Source organism: Emydura macquarii, unplaced genomic scaffold, assembly GCF_026122565.2.
Source record: "Emydura macquarii macquarii isolate MOO-44397 ecotype Brisbane River unplaced genomic scaffold, CSIRO-AGI_Emac_v2 contig_1040, whole genome shotgun sequence".
Classification (NCBI taxonomy): Eukaryota; Metazoa; Chordata; order Testudines; family Chelidae; genus Emydura; species Emydura macquarii.
In genome coordinates, this window is record NW_027131177.1 from 5,063 (window position 1) to 21,847 (window position 16,785).

Genomic DNA, 16,785 nt, shown 5'->3' on the forward strand with positions numbered 1-16,785 from the left:
ATGATAAATCATGGACAAAATTTACTCCACAATCTCAGACAGGCAGTAGCTGATGCATATCCTGAAACATGAAGTCCCTATAAAGATCAAACCTATTTTAGAATTCTAGGAATATATTTGACTGCATTATATCCAGTGGCAATGAGTTCCACAGGTCAGCTAGTAAGCTAGGATGGGCAAGACAGACACAGAGAGAAGAGTGACAGCCACACAGAAGGAAGAGAGAGACACACACAGAGACAGAGACAAAGAGAGACTGTGGGTCCCAAAGATTTATTTGTTTATACCTGGAAAAACTACTCCCCCGACCCCACCCACCCTAAAAAATACAAACTTCGTCAGAACTTGTTGTGTTGCATAGTACATTGACCCACTCAATTTCATCTCTATGTTCAAGGACAGTGTTCATTTTCTCAAACATTTCTTGCCCATAGTCCTTCTCAAAGCATTTTTCACATCCTTGTTTCTAAGGCTGTAGATGAGGGGATTCAACATGGGAATGAAAAGGGTATAAAACACGGACACTGCTTTTCTTTGGTACAGAGAAGATAGCCAAGTGGGCTGGGCATACATGAAAGCAGTGGTCCCATAAAATAAAGTCACAGCCACCATGTGGGAGGTGCAGGTGGAGAAGGCTTTGTGCCTGCCCTCGGCAGAGCGAATCCTGAGGATGGTGGAGATGAGGACAATGAGGGAAGTGACTGCTATGATGAAACCGCATAGGGTAAACATCACAAGATTATTGACATACGTGTCACTGCAGGACAGACTAATCAAGGGAGGGCCATCATAGAAGAAATGGTCAATCTCATTAGAGCCACAGGAGTTCAGGGTAAAGGTGAAGCTGGTTTGCACCATGGCATTCACGCAGCTGCCGATACAGGATCCCACCACCAGCTGAACGCAAACCCACTTGGACATGGCGATGGGATACCGGAGTGGGTTGCAGATGGCGGTGTATAGCGATCGTAGGCCATCGCTGCCAGGAAAAACGCTTCAGTGGTGAGGAAGAGAGTGAAGAAAAAGAATTGGGTGGCACATCCACTGTAGGAAATGGCTTTGCTTCCTGCAGTGCAGCTTGCCATGGCTCTGGGGGCAATGACGGAGGAGTAGGAGAGGTCTAAAAGTGACAGATTCATGAGGAAGAAGTACATGGGGGTGTGAAGTTGAGAGTTGGCTGTAATGATGAGGACCAGGATGGTGTTTCCCAGCACGGTTATCATGTAAATCACCAGGAACATCATAAAGGGAACAGTCTGAAACCCTGCTCCTCTTCCAAGCCCCAATAGGATGAATTCTGTCACTGTTGTGTGGTTCCCCTCTCTTACTGGCTCCATAGCTGACATTTCCCATAGAAAATAGACCAAGATAAAAGGTAAAAAGGAGTCAAATATAGAAGATACATTGAAGCTTCTCCTAAAAGGTCTTTAAACCAATGGGGGTTAGTCACTCAGCTGTTTTGGAAAGTCCAACTAGGTATCTATATACATTTAAAAATCTGACCTCAGGTATTTGGGTTTTTTTTAATTTTACTATCAAGCCCCAATCAATCAACTTCCCCCTAAAATCTGGATTCAAGATTCTTCTTCTTGGCTGAGTAAGACACTGGCAAAATCCTGCATGAGCAATGCCATTGATGTATAAAAGGGTGGTTGAAATAGGCCTTAAATTATATTCCTTTCAGTGTATGAATCAGTGTACACACACACACACACACACACACACACACACGATTTATTTCATCACCATTTCTGCTTCTAAGAAACTTCAATTATTCAGTTGAAAGTTTTAATGTCTATACAGAATATCCTTACTTGGGGACATTTAATGGGATATTTGCTTGAGTACTGACAGAGTAAATCTGAGTAAAAATGTATGGCTTTGTTATTTCTTTTAACTAAAAGTTGCTTAAAGTTTAGCTGGATTGTGAATTAAATGTCTGATTCTGCCATCCTTACTCATGTTGAGTAGTAACTTCCTCCCAGTGTAGCCCCCTTGATAACAATTAATTGTTCATTTCAACTGTTCTATAATTAACCTTTTGTGTACGTGTTGTGGTAGGCAGCCAACTCCCCCCTAGCGGGTCTCACGCTCTGGTGGCTTGTAGTGGGTCAGGGCATCTTCAGTCACCCCATCTTCCCCAAGGAGGGGGTAGGGACCTGGGCCCACCCACTCCTCCGGGTCCCAGCCCAGGGGCCCTATGAGAAGCAGCTATGTGCTGCTGGCACCGTGCTCCCAACTGCACTTCTCTTCCCCTGGGCTAGTTTTCCCCCTCCTTATGGCTTCTTGAGCCTGGTACCTTCCTCCACAGAATCTCTGCACTCTGGTCTGTCCCTCCTCACAGCACAGCACAGCACTTCTACTCCTCCCAGCTTGTACCTTGTCTGTCTGGGGCGGAGGATTTTTATGGAGCACCTGGCTGGTCCCTAATTGCCCCCAGCTGCTCCTAATTGCCCCCTAACAACCCTCAGCTAAACTGCAGGGAACAGAGCCCGGAGCATTCTGAGGCTTATATCTCTGCATTCAATCACTTTCCTACAGCCTTCTGCCTTTGCTATATCACAGTGTATTCATGATTCATCACCCTACATGTGAGTCTCTTCCATCCGATGAATGGCATTTGGGATCTCTTCATGGGAATCTAAGTCAACAACCTACAGCTGTTCAGATAATTCCGTTACAATGTTGGTGGAACCCTTACAAAGCATTTCCTGTTTTTCTAATGTTTGGATGTGAGGTAGAGCTGGATGGAAAATAACAGTTAAAACAATGCATGATGTATTTTTAAAATAGATATTTTAATGTGGATTTCATCCATATTTTGATTAAAACCTGGCAAGCAAAACCAAATAAACCATTTACTATGTAACCCTTTTTGTCAGGTGTCATTAGTGGCCAAAAAGACCAGGTTCAATTTTTCTATGACTTTCATTAAAGACTTCATTCACACCAGCTCTAGCCCCAAACCAGAAATCAGGGAACCTATAGTCACCACGGTGGGCAACCAACCGGCAAGCACAGAGAACTTTATTTGTGGTGGGGAAGTGGGAGGAAGACAACAGACTGGATTTCAGAAAACCAACCATGAATTCATTAACAAGTTCTATGATGTCAGACTCCCCCAAGACATCTCACGAGCAGCCCCAACCTCATCCCTCCTTGAGCCGATGTTAGCGGCCTATGAGTTGTGGCACATTCCCTGTTCCCCAACTCCAACTTTCTCAGCTCAGCTCTTGGGGAGAGATCAGTTTGTTCTGGAGAAAAGCCTCACTCTCAGCAACAAGCAGCAATCTTTCCCCTCCTTTCTAGTTCTGCTCCCTTTCCCTTCTGTACCTGATGGGAATTTTTGGCAGAGTGACCCCTGGCACATTCAGTCGATTTCTTTTTCTTAGATCTTCCAACACTGTCAATTGCATTTTATGCCACCCAAACTCAAAATTTCACCAAAGTGCTCAAAACCGTCATGAATGCAAACAAGGCTTGGTCCATTCAGCCCTTTGCTGTCCAAGAGATGATGACAGACACCTCCCTCTACAATGGAATGCTTGCACGTCTGCAGTTCTTATGATGGTCTGGGAGATTTTCCCACATTTCATGCACAGGTGACAGTGTTAAGCTCCCTTCCTTCTAAGGCTTCAGGACACAGGTTAAAAGATAGGTAGGTAGGTAGGTAGATTTTCCTTCTTGGATATTCTATAGGGTTTGTAAAGATATTTTTCTTCAAGGGACTGCGATACCCTAAAATCAAACTTCCCTCTGAAATTTCTTTTGCCCACTATTATCACAAATATCATATAAGGTCACTGTAAGTAAAAGAGCTTACAGAGCAAATATTATTCAATGAGATTGCTGTAATTTTCAGAGAGCAGCTATCTGTGTAGAATCATTGTCTGTGTTTCCACAGTTAACTGGTCAGTTTTAACTGTTGGTTGTGTTACTATTAAGCTCTGCAGCAGGGGAGACAAAGCGTTTTAAAACAAATCATAAATCCCCAGCAGATGTGGGTGGGGGAGGGTACTCAGGGGTATATGTCACACATGAAACTCTTTAAAATCTCTCTCTGTCTCTCAGATCACTGGTTCACAATATCCCTATTAATGTTCTGATGATGCAGACAACACTTATACCTGTGAATAACATGTCTCAAGCACCTGTCAGGGAATGTCTAGGCATACTTAATCCTGACTCAGTGCTGCAGAATGGACTAGATGACTTCTCGAGGTCCCCTCCAGGCCTACATTTCTATGATTTTCTGGCAATGGGCTGATTCTTTTCAATAAATGTCCTCATGATCTTTACAGGTTTCCAGGCTTTTTTTTTTTTTTTTTTTTTTTGACAGAGCAAATACTTTTGTGGGGTGGAAGGGAAGAATAACTTGATTGCTAAACACTTAGAAGTTTTGGACCCAATCGTCAAGCACTTCCCCTGAGGCACAGTGCCTGCTTTGGTGAGTTCTTCATTTAACTTCAGTACTATGATTGGCAATATTTCAGTGAAGGTATGGACCAAAACTCTTTTCAGTGTCAGGCTAAAATAAAGTATAATCCAGACCTTGTGCTAAGGAATTCTGTGGCAGTGTTGACCTAAAATCAATTACACTTGACACCATACAGACAGAATAACTAAGAAATCAACAAGACAATATAGTTTTAAATACCTTATACTAACATTTGGAATCCAGGTAAAGTCAGCAGAATATCAAGTATCTTCGGAACAGGTGCTTGTTTTATCAGGGTGTTATGGCAAAGCTCAAAAACTGTGTTTGAAGAGACCACATTGGATGCGCAGCAGAGAGGAGTTTGTTCTATTGTAGGATACATGGCTGCATCTGTCTCAAACATAAAATCAAGATTTTCTCCAGACTAACTATCACTGCTTTTAGGGGATACACCAGCTTTTGAGAGGCAGGTGCAATGTGACAAAAGAATTAAAGAGATGCCCAAGAGAGATGAAGTAAGATAGGTCAGACCTTGACAAGAAGCATGGTTGACTTATTTGAATTCTATTAAAATCTCTAGAAGAGTCACAAGAAATTTATGCTTATGATCAGACCAGTGGGAATACAACAACCCACGTGATTAAGTCATAGAAAAAATGTGCTTGGCAGAGAAAACGCTATCTATCTATCTAATCTATCTATCTACAGCCTCATGTTAAAGAATTTCAAGGATGTATCTCCCTATTGACTATAAACCTACTCTGCATTTACGCCCAGAGAAGTGAGAGCCCGATCTGCTACCTTTTGAAACAAGAAGAAGTATCTCATTGACTTCTTGATTGAATGGACCAACTATCTGGCCCACTATCTCTTTAATAAATTCAGTGCTTTCAGTGCCAGAGGAGACCACTGTGATCATCTAGTCTGACCTCCTGAATAGCACTGGGTATAGAATTTCCCCCAAAGTAATTCCTAGAGCAGATCTTTTAGAAAATCTTGATTTAATCTTGATTTAAAATTGCCAGTGATGGAGAATCCATCATGGCCCTTTTTAAGTTGTTTCCATGATTAATTACTCTCAACAGTTAAAAATGTAGCCCTTATTTCCAGTATGAAGTTGTCTAATTTCCATTTCCAGCCGTTTGAGCATGTTATAGGTTTCTCTGCTAGACTGAAGAGCCCATTATTAAATATTTGTTCCCCATGTAGATGCTAATAGCGACCTGTGATGAAATCTGACCCTTTATATCAATGATATTGCCACAGTTAGACAATTTCAAGAAAACTTGTACAAAGTATATCATGTAAGATGTCAATGGAAAAGTTATGATTTGCTAAGTCAGATTATCCTATTTTAGTCCATGTATTATCACTGTATCTGAAGCTATAAATATTGTCTATATAACTGTATGCCAAATGTGTTTGCTCCTACGGTAACATCCACAAGGTAAAATCTACATTGAAGCCGATAGCTATGTGTTGATGGCCCATTAAAGACACTTCACTCTGACAATAGGCCATAGAAGAAACTTATCCCACCCAGTAAGTCTTCCTGTGGATGCCTTAGCATGGTTATGGCCAATAGTTGCTCCTGAGAGTCAGCAAGCTATGTAATGACATCAGATATGCTCATGTGACCCTGGACTCCATCATAGAATCATAGAATATTAGAGTTGGAAGGGACCTCAGGAGGTCATCTAGTCCAACCCCCTACTCAAAGCAGGACTAACCTCAGCTATATCATCCCAACCAGGGCTTTGTCAAGCCTCAGCTTAAAAACCTCTAAGGATGGAGATTCCACCACCTCCCTAGGTAACCCATTCCAGTGCTTCACCACCCTCCTAGTGACAAACTTTTTCCTAATGTCCAACCTAGACCTCCCCAACTGCAACTTGAGACCGTTGCTCCTTGTTCTGTCATCTGCCACCACCGAGAACAGCCTAGCCCCATCCTCCCTGGAACCCCCTTTCAGGTAGTTAAAGGCCGCTATCAAATCCCCCCTCACTCTTCTCTTTTGCAGATTAAACAAGCCCAGTTCCCTCAGCCTCTCCTCATAAGTCCTGTGCTCCAGCCCCCTAATCATGTGCCTGTAACTTTCCAGAAGCTGTGCTGCGGGCTTTGTTTGGGACAGTAAAATGCCAAGCACATGGCAGAGGATATAAAAAACTCCTGAAGAATCTCCATGTTGCCTCTTTCCTGCTCGGATTCCATGGACTGTGGATTTACAACTAAAAGGAGAATATTGGACTATGCACTGAGGACCTTCCAATCTTTCGGAAATTATCAGATACTTTACAAGCCAGCAGTCTATAACATCACTGCTACAAACCTGATATAAGAACATTGTAATTATTGTATGTATCTGATCTATAAACCATTATAATTCTCTTGTTTTCTCTCTTAAATACAACTTTAGATTTTTACTTACTAAAGGATTGGCAGCAGCGTGATTATTGGGTAAGATCTAAAACATATGTTGACTGGCTATGAGGCTGATCTCTTGAGATCATAATCATAGAAGATATGGGTTGGAAGGAACCTCATGGGGTCATTTAGTCCAATCCCCTGCTCAAAGCAGGACCAACCTGAACTAAATCATCCCAGCCAGGGCTTTGTTAAGCCAGGCCTTAAAAACCTAGAAGGATGGAGATTCCACTCTAGGTAACCCATTCCAGTGCTTCTCCACCCTCCTAGTGAAAAACTTTTTCCTTAATATCCAACATAGACCTCCCCCACTGCAATTTGAGATCATTGCTCCTTGTTCTCCTGCACTACAGACTGGGGGCCGACTGGCAAGGCAGCAGTTCTGCAGTAAAGGATCTGCGGGTTACAATGGACAAGAATCTGGATATAAGTCAACAGGGAGCCCTTATTGCCAAGAAGGTTAATGGCACATTGGGCTGCATTAGTAGGAGCATTGTCAGCAGAACGAGGGAAGTGATTATTCCCCTCTATTCGGCACTGTTGAGGCCCCATTTGGAGTCCTGTCTCCAGTTTTGGAAAGGATGTGAATAAATTGGAGAGAGTTCAGCAGAGGGGAACAAAAATTATTAGGGGGCTGGGGCACATGACTTATGAGGAGAAGCTGAAGAAACTGGCCTTATTCAGTCTACAGAAGAGAAGAATAAGGGGGTATTTGATAGCAGCCTTCAACTACCTGAAATAAGGTTCTAAAGAGAATGGAGATGGAATCATAGAATATTGGAGTTGGAAGGGACCTCAGGAGGTCATCTAGTCCAACCCCCTGCTCAAAGCAGGACTAACCTCAGCTATATCATCCCAGCCAGGGCTTTGTCAAGCCTCAGCTTAAAAACCTCTAAAGATGGAGAGTCCACCAGCTCCCTAGGTAATCCATTCCAGTGCTTCACCACCCTCCTAGTGAAAAACTTTTTCCTAATGTCCAACCTAGACTTCCCCAACTGCAACTTGAGACCCCCTTTCAGGTAGTTAAAGGCTGCTATCAAATCCCCCCTCATTCTTCTCTTTTGCAGACTAAACAAGCCCAGTTCCCTTAGCCTCTCCTCATAAGTCCTGTGCTCCAGCCCCCTAATCATTTTTCTTGCCCTCCGCTGGACTCTCTCCAACTTGTCTACACCCTTTTTGTAGTGGGGGGCCCAAAACTGGACACAATACTCTAAATGCAGCCTCACCAATGCCGAATAGAGGGGAATAATCACTTCCCGCGTCCTGCTGGCAATGCCCCTCCTAATGCAGCCCAATATGCTATTAGCCTTCTTGACAACCAGGGCACACTGCTGACTCATATCCAGCTTTTTATCCACTGTTACCCCCAGGTCCTTTTCTGCAGAACTGCTGCCTAGCTCATCGGTCCCCAGTCTATAGCTGTGCATGGGATTCTTCCTTCCCAAGTGGAGGACTCTGCACTTTTCTTTGTTGAACCTCATTAGATTTCTTTTGGCCCAATCCTCCAGTTTGTTTAGGTCACTCTGTATCCTATCCCTACCTTCCAGGGTATCTACCACTCCCCCAGCTTAGTGTCATCCGCAAACTTGCTGAGGGTGCAATCTACCCCATCTTCCAGATCATTACTGAAGATGTTGAACATAACCGGCCCCAGGACTGACCCCTGGGGCAGTCTGCTTGTGACCGACTGCCAGCTAGACATGGAGCCATTGATCACTACTCATTGAGCTCTATGCTCTAGCCAGTTCTCTATCCATTTTATAGTCCATTCATCCAACCCATACTTCTTTAACTTGCTGATAAGAATACTGTGTTTGTCAGATCTCCAGGCAACGCCCAGGCCTCAGCTCGGTTGAAGACTTCTCAGCGTCTCATTAAGGCCTATGACACTCTTTGTGTTTGCTACTGTAAATCTCTACAGTGTCACAGGGGCTAATTGGTGAGATTTCATTGTACTAGCTGTGTTGCTAACAGGATGGTTTTAACCAGCACATAATGAAGCAGGGCTTTGTTTCAGTTTTTTGAATTATTTTTTCCTAAGCAAAGCATCAGTGAAATTAACATGTTCCAGATGAAACTGATCAGGACTCCTCCCTGCTGGGGATCTGTCACTGCAGATCTGTGGTCAGACATATAGAAACAGCTGCATCCTTAAGGTCCAGCACCTCCCACGCTATGGACAGATGTTCATTGCCACTTCTCTGCTCAGCCACCAGGGACAGAGACAGATCTTGTTAAAGTTTATTCCCTTGTCACGGCTGCAGGTAGCAGTGTGTTACATTCACATTGCAATAACTTTATCGGCTCCAATTCCCACCGGCTTTGCCTGTGAAATTAGCTGCACACAGCGTGAGAAGGGATATTCCTTAGTTACCCAAAATTAGGCTATAGCTTTACATTTAATTTAGCACCTGTGACTGTGACATGTTGCCACTCAGCAGCCCGGCCCGCTGAAGTCCACTTGCCACAGAGATGGGTGTGTTATGATGGATAGCTAAGGGGAGTGTAAACACATTTAGCCGGGTGGACAAAGAGATGTTTGGATAGATGAACAGTTTGTAAGGCAGATTTACACAGGGACAGGCAGACCAAAGCGCAGCATGGAGAAACAGCAGAAGGAGGAAAAAATGGACAGACATCCTGATGGACAGAGACAACAAAAAAGACAATTAGGTGTCTGGCCAGATTATTATACAGAAGGAGGTTTTACTAGGAGGATGGTGAAGGATTTACTAGGAGGGTGGTAAAACACTGGAATGCATTACCTAGGGAGGTGGTGGAATCTATCCTTAGGGGTTTTAAGGCCAGGCTTGACCAAGGCCTGGCTGGGATGATTTAGTTGGAGTTGGTCCTGCTTTGAGCAGGGGGCTGGACTAGATGACCTCCTGAGGTCCCTTCCAACCCTAATCTTCTATGAGTATGGAGGGATAGCTAGATATGCTATATGCTGACAGCCAACAAACGATGCAAGTAACAGTGTCTATACAGATGCTGCGTTGCCCGAACTACATTGACCTAAGCCTTATGCCTCTCGCCGAAGTGGCTTTATTAGATGGGCATAATGGGTGAGTTACAGCAGCAGGAGGAACACTGTAGTGTGTCTGGTTACACAGTTAGCTTGATGCAAGATGTCTTATGTCAACCTAACTCTGTAGTATAGGGAGGGCTTAGTTCATGGCAAGCCAGAGTGTAAATCTACCCCTCACTAGCATGCCACACACTACGTGTCCCCGTAGACTGAGCGGCCGTGCACTAAAATTCCCTAGTGCTCTTTCATCTACTCCTGTTTCAAAGTGCAGTGAACGAGTGAATAAAAATGCATCAAGGAGTTTGATTCATTCAACAACCTCATTAAAAACAAAAAGCAGGGATGGCTGTGGGAAGAGGGGGAGAGAAAGAGAAGAAAAGAAAAAAAAGAAAATAATGGAAAAGAGAAAAAATGTTAAAAATGCAGAAAATGAAAAAGAGAGGGAAGGGGCAAAAAAGTAAGAAGGTAGAGAGAAAAGAAAAGAATTGTTTCACTTCAAGGTGCGATGTACCTCTGTCCTTCTCTGGGTGTCACTGAATGGACCTAGATGATTTAGTCAGGGTTGGTCCTGCTTTGAGTAGGGGGTTGCACTAGATGACCTCCTGAGGTCCCTGCCAACCCAATATTCTGGGATTCTATGGTTCTATGACCCACCTCCAGGTGTCAGGCCAGGAGCTTTCACCTCGCTGGTGTGGAATCCTGGGATTCTCCCACTTCCAGATCAGATTCTTGGGTGACAGCAGGATTGCTCAGCAGGTCCGACTGGACTCAGTACAAGGTCATGCCCCCTGGGGAGCCATGACCTGCGGTGATAACAGTGATGCAAAACAGCCGTCTTAAAACAAAGTATTGTTTAATCTTAAGGTAGGAACACGGCATAGCCAGAGACAAGTATTAAAGCCCCTCAGAAAGGCTAAGCTTCCTCTAGGAATTGCCTCTGGAGGTCAGGAGGCAATTTCACCCCTTAAACCACCTCAGCAAACCAGGCTCTCCTCTCTTTGGGAAGTGGCTTTCTTGAAACCCCCTCAGTCTTTTGAGTTCCCTCTCTTCAGAGGGGGAGGGATTCACGCCTGGGAAAGCTGGTCTACCAGGCTCGCTATGGGTGGGCAGAGGCAGCATATCACAGTTAATTGTCCTTGGTGAGAAGCTCTCATCTGAACTACTGTCCATCTTCCTGGGTAGTTTCCTGAACATCTGGCTGTTGAAGTAACCTGAAATGTGCACAAAAAAAATCTCTTTTCACTCTTCAGACAAAAGATACAGTATTCCTAGATTGCTAAAGCGTACCCACAGAGATCGCTTTTGCCCTTATTTTATTCATCAGTAATGCCAGGAGGCTGCAGGCCTGTAGCCTGCACAACATATTATAAAAGTTGCAACCCAGCATGTGGCCAGGACGAGAGAGAGACATCACCCATGGGAGGTGCCAAGATGATGGCCACTGGTGACAAGGAGGAAGGTGATGGTGATGAGGAAGGTGATGGCTAACATTTGCGGTTGTTCTGGAAGGAACGGTGAGAGTCAATGGATATTCTGTAGTATCTCTATCTACCTTGCTGGGTTAGAGTGTCGGTGCAATATATTAATGAACTATAACAAATACAGAAGGTTTCCGACAGTGTGAGTGTTGCAACTGTGCCCATCGGGAGTTCCAACTGAACAGTAATTTTAATAATATTGGGCCTGACCTTGAGAGAAGAACCTGTCAATACCTCAGGGTGATAACTGAGAATTCATAAGTAATGAATATAATTGCCATACAATTCATAGATCGGGCTACTACAGACAACTCCAAATCCATCACAAGATTTAAAAAAAAAAAAAAAAAAAAAAAAAAAAAAAATCAATCCTACCCTCCCAGTATTCAAACCAATATTTTGCTGGCCATCACCCGTCTCAGGGCTTCCTTCATCTCCTTATTCCTCAGGCTGTAGATCAAAGGATTGAGAACTGGAGACACCACGGTGTAGAACAGGGAAAGAAGTTTGTTCGTGTTGAGTGAGTAGCTGGATTTGGGCCTTAGATATCACGATGGCAGACCCATAAAACAAGGTCACCGCAAGGAGGTGGGAGGAGCAGGTGGAGAAGGTTTTGCTCCGGCCCGCAGTGAACACAAAACTGAGGATAGCCTGGAGGATGTGGACGTAGGACACAAAGATGAGCAGGAAGGGCACCATGATGAAGGTGATAGCGATGGTGTACACAGCTATTTCATTCTTGTAGGTATCTGCTCAGGCCAGCTTCAGCAGCAGGGGCAGGTCACAGAAGAGGTGGTTGATCCTGTTTGGCCCGCAGTAGGGCAGAGTGAATATGAAAGTTGTCTGCCCGACACCCACCAGCAACCCAATGAGCCAGCACACCGCTGGGAGCTGGAGACACACAGCTCTGCTCATCATGGCCGTGTAGTGCAGAGGGTGACATATGGCCACGTAACGGTCGTAGGACATGGCAGCCAGTAGGCAGCACTCTGTGATCCCCAAGAAGGAGAAGAAATACATTTGTGTGGCACAGCCCAGGGAGGAGATGCTCTGGTCCTTGGAGAGGAAGTTCACCAGCATCTTGGGGATGGTGGACGAGGTGTAACCGATTTCCAGGGAGGACAAGTTCCAGAGGAAGAAATACATGGGGGAGCGAAGGGCAGGGTCCACCACTGTGAGCATGATGAGCATATTCCCCACTATGGTATGGAGGTACATCAGCATCACCAGGAAAAAAGGGAAACGCGGAGTATCAGGAGGTTGAAGAAAGGCACAAAGAAGAACTCTGTCACCACTGTGTGGTTCCTGCTAGCCATGGCCTACGACTGTTTCCTATCATAATAAAATTCTTCATGAACTGGGTCAGTTGGGTGAATGCTATAAGAAATACATAGATATGATCTCTGACACACCAATTTTCGATGGTGCGTCCATTTGCAAGATATCTGGTGGTTGATGCGCAGTGCCAGTAAGAACCCACAGATCCCTTTGATGTCAGTTACAAAGCCAGGCTCGCGGTGTCACAACTTGGACACCCAGAACAGTGATCGGTTCTGAGAATGTCAGCCTGGATCTCCCTGGTCTTTAAAACGAGGAGATGACCGGGCTTCATTTCCTGTTTGCTAGTTCTGGTTACACAGGCGGATACCCCTGGCGCCCTTTAGCCAGCCAGACAACATTGGGTGTGTCTTCACAGCACTTTGGCGCAGGCAGGAGAGAGTCTCCCAACCTGGCTCGGCAGACACTGGTTAGTGGGGCCTGTTTTGACCCACCCATCTCCCTAGTCTTCAGATCCTGAGCGCCAGCCTCTACCACCCCTTCAAAGTGGCATCCTCACAGTTATTCTGCAAGCACTAGCAGGAATCCAGCTAGCCCAATGCTGCCAATCCAGGCTGGGAAGCTCACACCCACTCTGTCCAAAGTGCTGTGTAGACAGACCCACCGGGGCTTGCTTGATCCTACAAACCTTCAAGTAGTCCTGGCTCAACTGATTAGTCCAAAATTTGAAGTGGCTTCGCTTTAGTACCTTGATCTAGGTTTCACTCTATAGGGGATTTTATGTAGGGACACAGACACATACTGCATGCACAAAAACACCAGCCAGACCAGTCTACACAGCACCCACATTTCTATGGAGCCACAGCTGCGGTCTCCGAAAAAATTTATTCAGAGAAGATGGAAAAGCCAGCCAACATTTCCACAGTATTCTCCTTTCAGTTCACTGCTCCAGTTCTGCAGTGGAGTGAAACTACACTCCCTTTTGTCTACTGAAGAGGCTTGATTATCCTTTCAGTTCAGTTTTACACAGTTGTAAATCAACTTTGTTCAGTAAAGTTACTCCTAATTTTCATCTGTTGAAGTGAGAAGAGAATTAAACCCATGGATAATCAATCCAGTGGTCTCTCTATCTATCCGTCCTTTCATATATAATATATATCCATCCATTCATCCTTATGTTTCTCTCTGGGCAGTCACATGCAATATCTATTGATCTATCTATGTATTACAAGGCCAACCTCTCCGGGCCGGTCGCTGGGGCCCTCCCTCGGGTCCAGACTCCGTGGGAGGCCACAGCACCTTCCTAAAGGGGGAACAGTTAGCTCTCTTGTGGGGCTTAGCCTGGCACTTAGGCAGGGTGGGCAAGCAAAGAGTCTATCGCCCCGCCCTCAGGCAGGCCGAGCAGTCAGTTGCAAGCCCTCAGGCGGGCGAGCAGTGGGTCTGCTCTCAGGAGCGGTCGGGAGGAGGCTCTCCCAGGGTGTCTAGGGAAGGGGGCAGGGGGACGCGTCCCAGCCCAGGGCCCTAGTAGTGGCAAAGGCATTGCCACTCAGTCGGCGGGGCTCCCGCCGCAACTCGCCGATGGGGCTTGCCCCTGTCCCAGCCACTAACTATGGCTGTCCCTGTGCCACTTCCTTCCCATATCCCCAAATACCTGGCTCGTCAGGGTCCTCAGGGTCGCTCAGTCCGAGGTAGGCCCGCCAGTCCCTCCTCGTCCACAGGCGGCAAGGCGGGGAGCTTGTCTGTGAGGGGCAGCTCCTCTAGATCACAGGGCTCGGGCAATGGCTTGGCCTCAGGCAGCTTGTCCAGGCCCTGCCCCGTCTCTGGGGCTCAGCGGCTGATAGCTCCTCTAGGTCCCGTCCAGCCTCAGGGGGGGGGTATCTCCCACCAGGGTTGTTCAGGGGCTCGGTCCAGTCTCTCTGGCTGGGTTGCCTGGTCCAGCTAGGTGAAGGTCCTATCCAGTCTCCAGGGTCGGGTTTGTCCGGGGATGGTTGGAGTCTCCGCTCTGGCCTAGGCCTCAGCTGGCAGGACAGCACATCGGCCCCAGAGCTCAGTCTGGGAGAGACCACCATCGGAGGCAGGTCTCTTATACTGCCCCTTCCTGTAGGGGCTCCGCTCCACTGCTGATTGGGCGATCCTGTCACGGCCCGGCCTTTTGGTTCCCGGGCAGACTTGTCCGCTGGGCCTGGTTTGGTCCAGCCAGGCCGCTGGGGCCCTCCCTCGGGTCCAGACTCCAGGGGAGGCCACAGTGCCCCCCCCACACACACACACCCTTAAGTCCAGCTCCCGGTCTCTTGGGCCGGCGGGTCTCGCCTCTTCGATCCAGGACAGAGCGACAGCATTGGCATGGTCGCACCCTGCACGGTGCCGGCTGGTAAACGCAAACGGCTGCAGGGCGAGGTACCATCTCATGATCTGTGCATTGGTGTCCTTCATAGTCTGAAGCCAGCAGAAGGGGGCGTGGTCGGTGACAACGGTAAAGGGGCTTCGCAGGAGGTAGTAGCATAATGCCTCCAGGGCCCACTTTATGGCCAGCGCTTCCTTCGCCACGGTTGCGTATCGCTCCTCGCAGGGGAACAGCCTGCGGCTGAGGTAGAGGATGGAGTGTTCCTCTCCATCGAAGACTTGGGTCAGCATGGCCCCGAGTCCGATGGCCGAGGCGTCGGTCTGCACTACGAAGGGCCGGCTGAAGTCTGGGCTGAACAGGACGGGCTCTCGGAAGAGTGCTTGTTGCAGGGTCTGGAACGTCCGGTCTCGCTCCGGGGTCCACTGAATGTGGCGTGGCTGGTCCTTCCGCAAGGTGTCTGTCAGTGCGGTCGCAAGCGTGGCGAAGTTCGGAACAAACCGTTGGTAGTACCCCACCAGGCCCAGAAACTGTCACACCTGTTTCTTGGTGGACGGCCGGGGATATTCTTACAAGGCCTGTACTTCACCGATAAGGGGGCGAAGGGTCCCGTGGCCCAATGTGTACCCCAGGTAAGTAGTCTCTCGCCACCCAATGCGGCACTTTTGGGGGTTGGCATCCTGGTAGAAAGCCTACGTAACATTTAGGAAACAAAGAACTCAAGGTCAGAACTGAACACCGACAACAGCAGCAAAGCAGCAAAGCAACAGCCGCAAAGAGGGGGCGGGGGCCGGGGGACCCCCACGCACAGGGGCTACGGGGGGTAGAGAGGCAGCAGGGAGGGGGTGCTTACAGCAGCAGCAGCAGCAATAGCAGGAGGAAACAGCAAGCCAGGAGAAGGCACCTTTCTGTAGCCGGTGGGGGTGGGGGTAGGGAGGCCCCCCACACACCCATTCCCCCCTGGCTGGCCAGGGGAGGTAGGAAGGCTAGTGGGGTCCCCAAAAGCCAAGGGGACAGCAACAGGAGGGGCTCCCCAAAGCAGCAGTAGCCCCACCAGGAGAGTATGGGAAAGAAGATATAAGCCCCAGAATGATCAGGGCTTTATTCCCTGCAGCCTAGCCAGTCAGGAGAGGGCAATCAGGAGCAGCTGAGGCCCATTAAGGCACAGCCAGCTGCCTGTTAAAAGCCCACTGCTCCAGAGAAACAGGGCACAAGCTGGAGGAAATTGCTGTGCTGTGCTCACTAGACTGGACTGGACTGGACTGGACTGGACTGGACTGTAGTGGAAGGGGGAAGGAGCCCCAAGAGAGGTACTGAGCCCAGGAGAGGGGGGAGCCTTCCCCCGGCCGGACTGAAACTCTTCCCATGGGCCTGGGTCCGGAAGCCCAGCTTGGGGCAACAAGGAAAACGGCCTGAGAGGCCAGAAGGAGTGAGGGTGGGGGAAGTAGCCCAGGGGAAAAAGACTGCAGCTGCAAATACAGTGCCAGCAGCTCACTGCTGCTACCCACAGGGCCCCTGGGCTGGGACCAGGAGGAGTGGGAGGGCCCGGTCCCTCCCCCTCCCCCTGGGAAGACGGGGTGATGGGCAACTTCCTGGCCCACTACAAGGAGTAAAGCGTGAGACCCCTAGAGGGAAGCCGGCCGTCTGCCACAATAGTTATAAAGCATGAAGCTGAAGTCCTTGACTCTAAAGACCCTTTGGGCATAAAGCCAGTTTTCTTACATGTGTTTCATAGAATTCCTTGGCTCATTAAACTTGGAATTAAAAATATAATTTTAGTATTTCTGTCACCTAGGCT

At 47.4% G+C, this 16,785-nt stretch overlaps 2 pseudogenes; both read right to left on the minus strand.

The window, feature by feature from the left end:
- Positions 1-405: 405 nt before the first annotated feature.
- LOC137150906 (olfactory receptor 9S13-like) lies at positions 406-2,313 on the minus strand (annotated as a pseudogene).
- Positions 2,314-10,760: 8,447 nt separating this feature from the next.
- On the minus strand, positions 10,761-12,684 carry LOC137150907 (olfactory receptor 10A4-like; annotated as a pseudogene).
- Positions 12,685-16,785: the final 4,101 nt, after the last annotated feature.